The following is a 12,051-nucleotide window of genomic DNA, read 5'->3' on the forward strand; positions in this document are numbered from 1 at the left end:
ACATTTCTGCCAGGAAGTCCTCGCAGGCAGATGTAAGTAGCGCAGGCTGCGTGAGAGTGTGAGTGAGTGTATGTGTGTGTAGGTGGGGAGGGGGGGTGCTTCCTAATGTGGGGAATCTACGCTACACTACCTAATGTGGGGAATTTACGCTACACTACCTAATGTGGGGAATCTATGCTACACTACCTAATGTGGGGAATTTATGCTACACTACCTAATGTGGGGAATCTATGCTACGCTACCTAATGTGGGGAATCTATGCTATGCTACCTAATGTGGGGAATCTATGCTATGCTACCTAATGTAGGGAATCTATGCTATGCTACCTAATGTGGGGAATCTATGCTACACTACCTAATGTGGGGAATTTATGCTACACTACCTAATGTGGGGAATTTATGCAACCTAATGTGGGGAATCTATGCTACCTAATGTGGGGAAACTATGCTACCTAATGTGGGAAAACTATGCTACCTAATGTGGGGAAACTATGCTATGCTACCTAATGTGGGGAAACTATGCTACCTAATGTGGGGAATATATGCTACCTAATGTGGGGAAACTGTGCTTTGCTACCTAAAGTGGGGAAATTATGCTACCTAATGTGGGGGAACTGCTGCCTACCTAATGCATATTTATGTGAGTTGCAGTGCAATTTTATGGCATAGTACTTTATTTATTTTTTGTGGGGAGGGGGGAGTGGGGGCCCAGACACATTCTTTGCACAGGGGCCCTCTGCTGTTTGTGTCCGCCCCTGGCATTAGGCATACGCTGCATCCCTCTATATGGAGGTGAAGCTCCATCCCCTGAAAGAAATCCCCCTTCCAGGCTGGTCCATCACCCTCCTCCCCGCCCTATTGCCCGCTCGCCGCTTTAAAAAGAAAAAGTGCAGTTCACACGGCGCATCTTTCATCACTTTCATCACACACACAGCATTCAATATGCGCCGGCAGCTGGAGTGACAGGAAGGAGCCAGCAGCTTCATCCTGTCACTCCAGCCCGGGATTCCTGTGTGGCAGCGGCTTAGCAAGAGGCTGTCCGCAAAGGGAGGAGAGAGAAGAGGAGCGACAGCAGCTGCAGGGGAACGAAGGAGAGGTGAGTGATTTTTTTTTCATGCTATGAGGGATAATATACGATGGCGGCAATATGAGGGGGATATTATACGATGGGGGTAATATAAGGGGGATAATATAGAAAGGGGGCAATATGAGGGGGATAATATAGAAAGGGGGCAATATGAGGGGGATAATATATGATGGGGGTAATATGAGGGGTAATATAGAAAGGGGAGCAATATGAGGGGATAATATACAATGAGCACAAAATGAGGGCCATAATATACAATGGAGGGCAATGTGAGGGGCATAATATACTATGGGGTAATGTGAGGAGCATAATATACTATGGGGTAATGTGAGGGACATAATATACTATGGGGTAATGTGAGGGCATAATATACTATGTGGTAATGGGAGAGGCATAAAAACCTATTGCAGCAATATTTGGGCCTGCTAATCTATAGGGACAATGTTGGGGCCTAATACCATACAGCTGCACAGAGGGATCTAATACTATATGGGGCAGTGTAATACATATAGGAGGTTTGTATAGAGTTGAGAACTTTGCTGTAGCGAGAAGCCTAAAATGTTTGTCTGGCAGATTCGGTGAAGACGAATTGTGATTGGGAGAAATCTTCATGATGACCCAGGACAGATGGAGAAGAAAGAGAAATGTGAACGACTCAGATCAGAAATGACGCCCCTGTGAGTGTGTAACAATAATGACTTATATGGTCTGCAGCACCTGTGTACAGCTCAAATCCAACTCTATATAGGGGTTATTGATCTTTTGTATAGTGTTTTTTATTCAATAACAATATAGCAGTGTTAGTCATTGGTAATGGTAGTAGTCATAGTGTGGCAGAATTATATGTCTCTTGTATTGTGGTGTTCTTAGTGATACTGGTCTGCGTATAGTGGCTTTTATTTCCTTACAGTATGGTGGTATTATATAGCCACTCTAAAACTAATATGGAGTGGTGATATTATTTTATGTTTCTAAGTCCGAAGCTAAGATAAAATCCAGCGTGTGCCACAGTGAGGGGGGGGGGGGGGGGTTCGGGACCAGACTACAAGCCTTGTAAGGGGCTCCAAAATGTCTGATGGCAGCCCTGCAGGCCGGGGGTTGTTTAACTAGTCATGCGACCCCCGGCCTGTTTCTATAAGGATTTGCAATAAACTACCACTTTTGCTTCAAGTACTGGTGAGTGCTGGGACTCCTTTACTACTAGATACAGAGAGTCAAATATAGCGCTCTTGGGCCTAGGCGGTAACATTCTCAGACAGATACCAACCAAACAGCAACAGCCTGACGTTACTAGGGTGGGCGAGGACCATTGTTACTGGCCTTCCCCAGCCTAAATATCGCCAGCCTGTTACCGCATAGGCACAAGAGCACCATATTTGACGCTCTGGGCCTGTTGGTATCGGCTCTTCCCAGTACCTCTGTGGTGGTAGGTACCAGGGTAATTATGGGGGTTAGCGCTAGCTGTTTTTGGGGCTAATGCTAAGCCCTGACTATAATACTGCTTCCACTACTAAGCCTGAAAAGTAATTAAAAAAAATAGCACAAGTTAAAACATTTTTATTAGAAAAAACTTTCCCCCACAGCCCTCGTTAACCATTTATATATATATATATATATATATATATATACATATATATATATATATATATATATATATATATATATATATATAATGCAGGTAATCAACGTAGTCCTCCGCATTCACGTATCTGAAACGAGAAGAGAAGAAAACACAAAAACATGGGTTAGTACATTTTTGGGTGTTCTCCCCTTGGACAGCCTAATTTACTACACCCGTTCCAGCTCTGTCATCTTCCTGTGTAGCTTCACGTCTAGTGACGGAGCAGGAACAGAGGCGAGTAAGTGGCCTTTGGATCACTGTATACATCCATCTATATAGATGGCTGTGTACCCTTAATGAACTAACTAGTGCAGCTCATGACGCACTCGCCTCTGCTACATTAATGTAGCAGAGCGCAATTGCCTCTGCTACATTAATGTAGCAGAGCGCAGTCATCACTGCTACAGCAGAGCACAATTGGTGACTGCTGAGCAACCGGGTGTACTGAGAAAAATGTAATTATGTGTACTGAGGATTTTTACATTGTACCACATGCTTCCAATATGAGTCAAGTTTTACATACTGGATTATCCCTTTAACCACAATGTCCCCCAACCATAAATGACTACTTCTCACACTTTAAAGGAGTAGTCCAGTATAACAAAATGTATCCCCTATCCGCAGGAGATCGCTGGGACCCCCCCCACCTTCTCCCGCCCCACTTTCCTCATGAATGGAGCATGTCGACCATAGCACAAAGCTGTACCTGATGCCCCCTCCACGCATCTCTATGGGAGATCCAAATGCTGCATCTCCATCTCTCTCTAAGAGATACATGAAGGGGACGTGTCAGCTACAGCTTTTTGTAATGGTCGACACACGCCTCCATTCATGAGGAGAGCGGGGCGCCGGGTTGGAGATCACGGGGGTCATAGTGGTTGGACCACCTGCGATCTGACACTTATGCCCTATCCTGCGGATAGGGGATAACTTTTGTTATACTGAATATCTTCTATTAGCAGAAAAAGATCTGCAAGCCATTGTAATATACATACAAGTGTGAATAAGTGTAAATACAATAACTTGTTAGACTGAACTGACATACAATACAGGGTTGCAAAAACTGACTGGTTATTTTGAAAACTCTTAAGGACTGAATCTATGAATATAGTGCAGGCAGCATTCAAGATCCGCCAAGCATACAGAAAACATTCATGATTATTGCTGGTCTGCTTCTCATAGAATTCATTGAACCCAAAATTTGGATCTGGTTCAGTGGTGTTCACTCTTCGGTATATACGGCTGATGAATGGTATGGAGCGCATCACGGCTGGGTAAACAGTGCTCTAACCTAGTGGCATCAGTAGAAGCACCTTCTGTAACAATCCATAATGATTTTTTTTTTCTTTTCAAAGCGTAAACCCACTCAAAATATGAAAATTCAGATCCTTGTAAACTACAGTGCCTGACTCCTATTCCATGTCACTAGGATCCTGAAAAAGAAAATTAAAGCTAGGGCAGCAGCCCTCATATGCTGGTGACACTATCTGCCGAGTGGCATATATGGATTAACTGCAATCCATATGTTTGGCTAGTAGGGTTGCACCGTTTATCGCATTTGCAATTGAATCGCAAATTTAGCGAAATGCGATATAACAATTTCACCCTATGAAAAAATGTGCGATTATGCGACGAAACATTGAGTCGCACGCTGAAGGTTCCAGGCCGTGCCGCACGAAAGCAGAAAAGCAGATAAAACACCAGAGCAGAAGCGGTCACCGGGCTCTGGCAGCTACAGGCTCAGCTCACAAGTGGCCCGCGTCTTCCTGTCACAGATCCTGGTGATGCTGAGACCAGATAAGAAGTTAAATGGATTTATTTCCCACAATGCAACGCGTTTCACGGTCACCCGCTTCCTCAGGCATCCTGCCTGAGGAAGCGGGTGACCGTGAAACGCGTTGCATTATGGGAAATAAATCCTTTTAACTTCTTATCTGGTCTCAGCGCTTCCATTGATCCCGCTCTGTTACCTGGAGATTGCTTGTTTTTATCGTGATTCTATTTCAGCGGGACGAAGCTGCAGAGACCCTTTGATACGCCCTGTTCCATTGTTGTACTTGGTTGGAGTACAACTTCATGTGGTAAGCGCAATTCACACTTAGCGTTACCAACTCACCTTTGGTGTTACACTACGGAGCGCATCCGTTTGTGCTTTTTTATTTCAGATCCTGGTGATGTCCGGCATTAACCCTCAGCCGATAGGACGAGCAGATCAGCTGAGAAGACGGGGGGAGGTTCCCTACCTGCCTCCGGCTCGTCCGATCGGCATTCCAATAATGCTGGCCTCAGCAGCCTGTAGTAATGGAGCACTGAAAATACTGATCAGTGCTGTGCTATAGGCTTCTATGGCACGGCATTGATCAGTGTATTGAATCAACATACTGCATGTTATAGTCCCCTATGGGAGCTTTAACACTGCAAAAAGAAAAAAGTGAAAAAAAAGTTAATAAAGATGATTTAACCACTTCCCTAATAAAAGTTTGAATCACCCCCCCTTTTCCCATAAAAAAAAAAAACAACTGTGTAAATAAAAATAAACATATGTGGTATTGCTGCGTGTGTAAATGGCTGAACTATGAAAATATATAGTTAATTAAACCACACGGTCAATGGTGTACGCGCAAAAAAAATTCCAAAGTCCAATATAACATATTTTTGGTCACTTTTCATACCATAAAGAATGGATAAAAAGCGATAATAAAAGTCTGATCAATACATAAATGGTACCAATAAAAACTTCAGATCACGGCGCAAAAAATGAGCCCTCATACCGCCCCGTATGGGGAAAAATAAAAAAGTTATAGGGGTCAGAAAAGGACCATTTTAAACGTATAAATTGTCCTGCTTGTAGTTATGATTTTTTCCAGATGTAATACAAAATCAAATCTATATAAGTAGGATATAATTTTAATCGTATGGACCTACAGAATAAAGATAGGGTGTCTTTTTTACAGAAAAATGAACTGCGTAGAAACTGAAGCCCCCAAAAATTAAAAAATGGCGTTTCTTCTTCCATTTTGTTGCACAATGATTTTTTTTTCCATTTCGCCGTAGATTTTTGGGTAAAATGACTGATGTCATTACAAAGTAGAATTGATGGCGCAAAAAAATTAGCCATCATATGGATTTTTAGGTGCAAAATTGAAAGGGTTATGATTTTTGAAAGGTAAGGAGGAAAAAACGAAAGTGCAAAAACGGAAAAACGCTATGTCCTTAAGGGGTTAATGAAGTACATGCACAATCTTTGATTCTTAATGCTTAGTTATCTTTGAGCTAATTAATCTATTACAGAGGTCTTAAAATGTGACCCTCCAGATGTTGCAAAACTTCAACTCCCAGCATGCCCGGACAGCCGTTGGCTAAAGCCAACGGCTGTCCGGGCATGCTGGGAGTTGAAGTTTTGCAACATCTGGAGGGCCACAGTTTGAGACCACTGATCTATGTAATCTGTTGCTATGGACTTTCTGGTTGACAACCTTATATGAAGGTGACATCTGTTGGGCAGTGCCTACAAACCAGTCTCAAGTGACTCATCTGCTCAGCTGAAAGCTGGACTGGTCCTGCGCTTCCAGAAGAGGAAGATCAGTTTGGCTGCGGTTAAGCCATTCCATTCCCTAGTTTTTGGCATTGTGAAGTTGGTAATATGGAACATACGATTTATTGGCAGTGTTCAGTAGCTCCAGTTGTGTCTCACTATATATCAGATATATTAGAAAAGCATATTTTGGATGCCAGGTGATTGAGTTCTCATGCCAATGTTCAAAGGTATCTGCCCTTCATAGGAAGTGCAGAATGCCAACTAGTGTATACAGCTCAAAGGCAGGGGATACCATTTTTTGTATTGTTCATTGGGTTCCCAAAAGAAAAATGTCTAAATAATCAGCTGCTGTATGTTCCACAGGACCACAGTGTTCTCTGCTGACACCTCTGTCCATTTTAGGAACTGTCCAGAGCAGGAAAGGTTTGCTATGGGTATTTGCTCCTACTCTGGACAGTTCCTAAAATGGACAGAGGTGTCAGCAGAGAGCACTGTGGTCAGACAGAAAGGAAATCTAAAATGAAAAGAACTTCCTGTATAGAGCAGCTGATAAGGACTGGAAGGATTAAGATTTTTAAATAGAAGTTCTTTACAAATCTGTTTAACTTTCTGGCACCAGTTGATTTAAAAAAGTTTTCCAGCAGAGTACCCCTTTAATGAAAGGAAACCTATTACCATGTCCATGTTGGACTATCTGAGGGCAGCATGTGGTAGTGACAGACATGGTGGTTTCATCTGTGTCTGTCATCTGTGCCTGTGGGTTACTTATTGTTACTTCATCGTTGTAGTGTGATCCCAGTGCTCTGAGACAGGAGTCTGATCTATTCATGAGATGCAGACTTCCCCCGCCCTCCTTCTGCAGAGTGACAGCAGCAGCCAATTACAGTCATAGGTTTGGCTGTGTGAAGGCAGAACAACAATGGGGAGGGGACAAATATCAAACATAGTTTGGTTTAATAGGGTACATAATTTTATATATATATATATATATATATATATATATATATATATATATATATATATATCTCACAGGTACCTCTCAATAAATCATAAAGTTAACAAATAACACCAGTATATAAGGAGGCGATTTTACCATCTTTACCATTATTGTTCCTGACCAAACCCTGTATATTGAGCCCAATATTACCAATAATACCAGTATACAAGGAGGAATACTATCACCATACAGATTGCCATCATACTGTTACTGAACAAATTCTGTATAGTGAGACCAATTTTACCAATGGTACCAGTATGAAAAGAGGAAATATTCTCCCCATACAGTGACCATATAGTAGTAGATATCAGCTCTACACAGGCTCTGCAGTGATTACTTACAATAATATCTCATGACTCACAGCTGATTTGTCAGAACCCATAGAGTTAATCGGTTCTGAGTTTTCTTTTGTTTGTTTTGGTTGTTGGACAACGCCTAGCTGTCTGGGCTAGTCAGCTGATCTTGATGAGAGCACCTGTCAGTGCAGCCTGCAGTGTGCTCTCATACTTTGCCTGCGAAAGAGGTTTTCTCCAGTAGCTAGCGTATTTACCATGTTATTCCTGTTTATCCAGTATCTTCCTGATTTCTCTCCTGAATTTGCGTATTTGTACTTTTCCTGGTACCGACTTGGCCAGTGGACTTTGACCAATTGTGTGTGTTTGTTTATATTTATTTCTGTTTGTTTTGTGCTTCCTGACGTTCTCCTGACTTGTGATTGTTTATGTAGTTTATTTTGTTGACTGTGACTCCCATCATTTACCTAGGTAGGGACTGGCGCCGTGGCTGTCTATCCGCTGTTTAGGGCGGATAGGCAAGTAGGCAGGGTCAGAGGGAGATCAGGGCTGCACTCCCATATGTGACATTATGTCTCCTAAGATCAAATTGGTTAACTTTTTTTTCTCTCTCCATCCAGCCCAGACCATCATGACAATTTTTTTCAAGCCAAAACTTGTCTCCACAGGTTCTGTATGACCAATAATGCTAATAATACCAGTGTACAAGGAGGAAATATTCCCCCCATACAGTTACCTGACCATATGCTGGTAGATATCAGCTCTATATCAGGTGACATCTTCTCTGATTGGAGTAGTTCACTTTCCTTATTTATCTCCATCCGGCCCAGACCGTCTTGACGATTTCTTCCAGCCTCAACTTGTCTCCACAGGACCTGCCAGATAAAAATTTTAAGTTCCTCACTTTTTTAGCACCTAATATGCCCCAAATAGTAATAATAACCCCATTGGTGTCCCAGACAGTAGGGTGGGTAGATGAGTGGATTGAGGAAAAGTAGGTAGCCCCCCCACTTTAAGTTAGGCCTCTTCATTAGGTAGAGAGGTCTCTTCACATAGTTTACCGCATTATGCAGCTTCCCCGAGTGGGTAGGTGCCCATGTAGAGAGCTGTCACCTGTAGGTAGTAGCAGCCCCCTATAAGTAGCGGTTACTCCCTGTAGGTAGGTCCCCCTTTAAACAGTAGCCCCTGTATATAGTTTTAGTCCCCTGTATGTAATTTATACAATAGTAGTAGCAGCCCCCCTTTAGGTAGTAGTAGCAGCCCCCTTTAGGCAGTAGTAGTAGTAGCAGCCCCCTTTAGGCATTAGTAGGAGCAGTCCCCTTTAGGCAGTAGTAGCAACATCCCCATTAAGCATTAGTAACAACAGCCCCCTATAGGCACAGCAGCCCCCATTTGGTAGTAATAACAACCTCCTTTAGGTAGCAGTAGTAGCAACCCCTCTTTAGGCAGTAGTATTAGTAGCAGCCCGCTTTAGGTAGTAGTAGTAGTAGCAACCCCATTATAGTTGCAGCCCCTCTTGCGAAGTAATAAAAAACTAAAAACATTCTTACCTGGCTCCCACGCAGTTCATAGCATGGCCTCTCTTCCTTCCTCTTCCGGTCTGTGCTTTGGCACGTGATGACATTACTCATCTGTCCCCGATCATAGAGGAAGAGATGTCTGGCCTCATGTGGCTGCCCGCATAATGCTGGCGGCTACAAGAGTGATTGACAGAGCGAGAAGCCAATGGCTGCATTTAAATATGATCACATCATTAAGACATACTCATAATTAAATGTGTCCCAGACCGGCTTGCCCTGCGAAAGGCCCAGCCACCAGCCATTCTGGCCCTGGACTTCTTTCTCACAGCACTGACATCATGTTTCAACTATTAAATTGTGAGTTTAACCCCTTAAGGACCCAGCCATTTTACACCTTAGGACCCGGCCATTTTTTGCACATCTGACCACTGTCACTTTAAACATTAAAGAATCTGGAATGCTTTTAGTTATCATTCTGATTCCGAGATTGTTTTTTCGTGACATATTCTATTTTAACATAGGGGTAAAATTTAGTGTTATCTTGCATCCTTTCTTGGTGAAAAATCCCCAAATTTGATGAAAAATTTGAAAATGTAGCATTTTTCTAACTTTGAAGCTCTCTGCTTGTAAGGAAAATGGATATTCCAAATAATTTTTATTTTTATTCACATATAAAATATGTCTACTTTATGTTTGCATCATAAAATGTACGTGTTTTTACTTTTGGAAGACACCAGAGGGCTTCAAAGTTCAGCAGCAATTTTCCAATTTTTCACAAAATTTCCAAACTCACAATTTTTCAGGGACCAGTTCAGGTTTGAAGTGGATTTGAAGGGTCTTCTTATTAGAAATACCCCACAAATGACCCCATTATAAAAACTGCACCCCCCAAAGTATTCAAAATGACATTCAGTCAGCATTTTAATCCTTTAGGTGTTTCACAGGAATAACAGCAAAGTGAAGGAGAAAATTCACAATCTCCATTTTTTACACTCGCATGTTCTTGTAGACCCAATTTTTGAATTTTTACAAGGGGTAAAAGGAGAAAATGTATACTTCAATTTGTAGCCCAATTTCTCTCGAGTAAAGACATACCTCATATGTCTATGTAAAGTGTTCGGCGGGCGCAGTAGAGGGCTCAGAAGCGAAGGAGCGACAAGGGGATTTTGGAGAGTACGTTTTTTTAAAATGGTTTTTGGGGGGCATGTTGCATTTAGGAAGCCCCTATGGTGCCAGAACAGCAAAAATCCCCCACATGGCATACCATTTTGGAAACTAGACCCTTTGAGGTACGTAACAAGGAATAAAGTGAGCCTTAATACCCCACAGGGGTTTCACGACTTTTGCATATGTAAAAAAATAAAAATAAAATTTCACTAAAATGTGTGTTTCCCCCCAAATTTCACATTTTTGCAAGGGTTAATAGCAGAAAATACCCCCCAAACATTGTAACCCCACCTCTTCTGAGTATGAAGGTACCCCATAAGTTGATCTGAAGTGTACTATGGGTGAACTACAATGCTCAGAAGAGAAGGAGTCATATTTGGCTTTTTGAGAGCAAATTTTGCTCGGGGGCATGTCGCATTTAGGAAGCCCCTATGGTGCCAGAACAGCAAAAAAAAAAACACATGGCATACCATTTTGGAAACTAGACCCCTTGTGGAACGTAACAAGAAATAAAGTGAGCCTTAATACCCCACAGGGGTTTCACGACTTTTGCATACGTAAAAAAAAAAAGAAATTCACTAAAAGGTGTGTTTCCCCCCCAAATTTCACATTTTTGCAAGGGTTAATAGCAGAAAATACCCCCCAAAATTTGTAACCACATCTCTTCTGAGTATGGAGGTACCCCATAAGTTGACCTGAAGTGCACTACGGGCGAGCTACAATGCTCAGAAGAGAAGGAGTCATATTTGGCTTTTTGAGAGCAAATTTTGCTCGGGGGGCATGTCGCATTTAGGAAGCCCATATGGTGCCAGGACAGCAAAATAACCCCCACATGGCATACCATTTTGGAAACTAGACCCCTTGAGGAATGTAACAAGGCATAAAGTGAGCGTTTACCCCCCACTGGTGTCTGTTATATCTTTGGAACAGTGGGCTTTACAAAATTTTTAATTTGCACAGCCCACTGTTCCAAAGATCTGTCAGACACCTGTGGGGTGTAAATTCTCACTGCATCCCTCATTACATTCCGTGAGGGGTGTAGTTTCTGAAATGGGGTCACATGTGGTTTTTTGTTTTTTTTTTGCGTTTGTCAAAACCGCTGTAACAATCAGCCACCCCTGTGCAAATCACCTCAAATGTACATGACGCACTCTCCCTTCTGGGCCTTGTTGTGTGCCCCCAGAGCACTTTGCGCCCACATATGGGGTATCTCCGTACTCGAGAGAAATTGCATTACAAATTTTGGGGGGCTTTTTTCCCCTTTAACTCTTGTCAAAATGAAAAGTATAGGGCAACACCAGCATGTTAGTGTAAAAAGTTTATTTTTTTACACTAACATGCTGGTGTAGACCCCAACTTCACCTTTTCATAAGGGGTGAAAGGAGAAAAAGACCCCCAAAATTTGTTAGGCAATTTCTCCCGAGTACGGCGATACCCCATATGTTGCTCTAAACTCTTGCCTTGAAATACGACAGGGCTCCGAATTGAGAGCGCCATGTGCATTTGAGGCCTGAATTAGGGATTTGCATAGGGGTGGACATAGGGGTATTCTACGCCAGTGATTCCCAAACAGGGTGCCTCCAGCTGTTGCAAAACTCCCAGCATGCCTGGATAGTCAACGGCTGTCCGGCAATACTGGGAGTTGTTGTTTTGCAACAGCTGGAGGCTCCATTTTGGAAAGAGTGGCGTACCAGACGTTTTTCATTTTTATTGGGGAGGGAGGGGGGCTGTGTAGGGGTATGTGTATATGTAGTGTTTTTTACTTTTTATTTTATTTTGTGTTAGTGTAGTGTAGTGTAATGTTTTTAGGGTACAGTCACACGAGTGGT

The sequence above is a fragment of the Hyla sarda genome, chromosome 6, assembly GCF_029499605.1.
Source record: "Hyla sarda isolate aHylSar1 chromosome 6, aHylSar1.hap1, whole genome shotgun sequence".
Taxonomy (NCBI): domain Eukaryota; kingdom Metazoa; phylum Chordata; class Amphibia; order Anura; family Hylidae; genus Hyla; species Hyla sarda.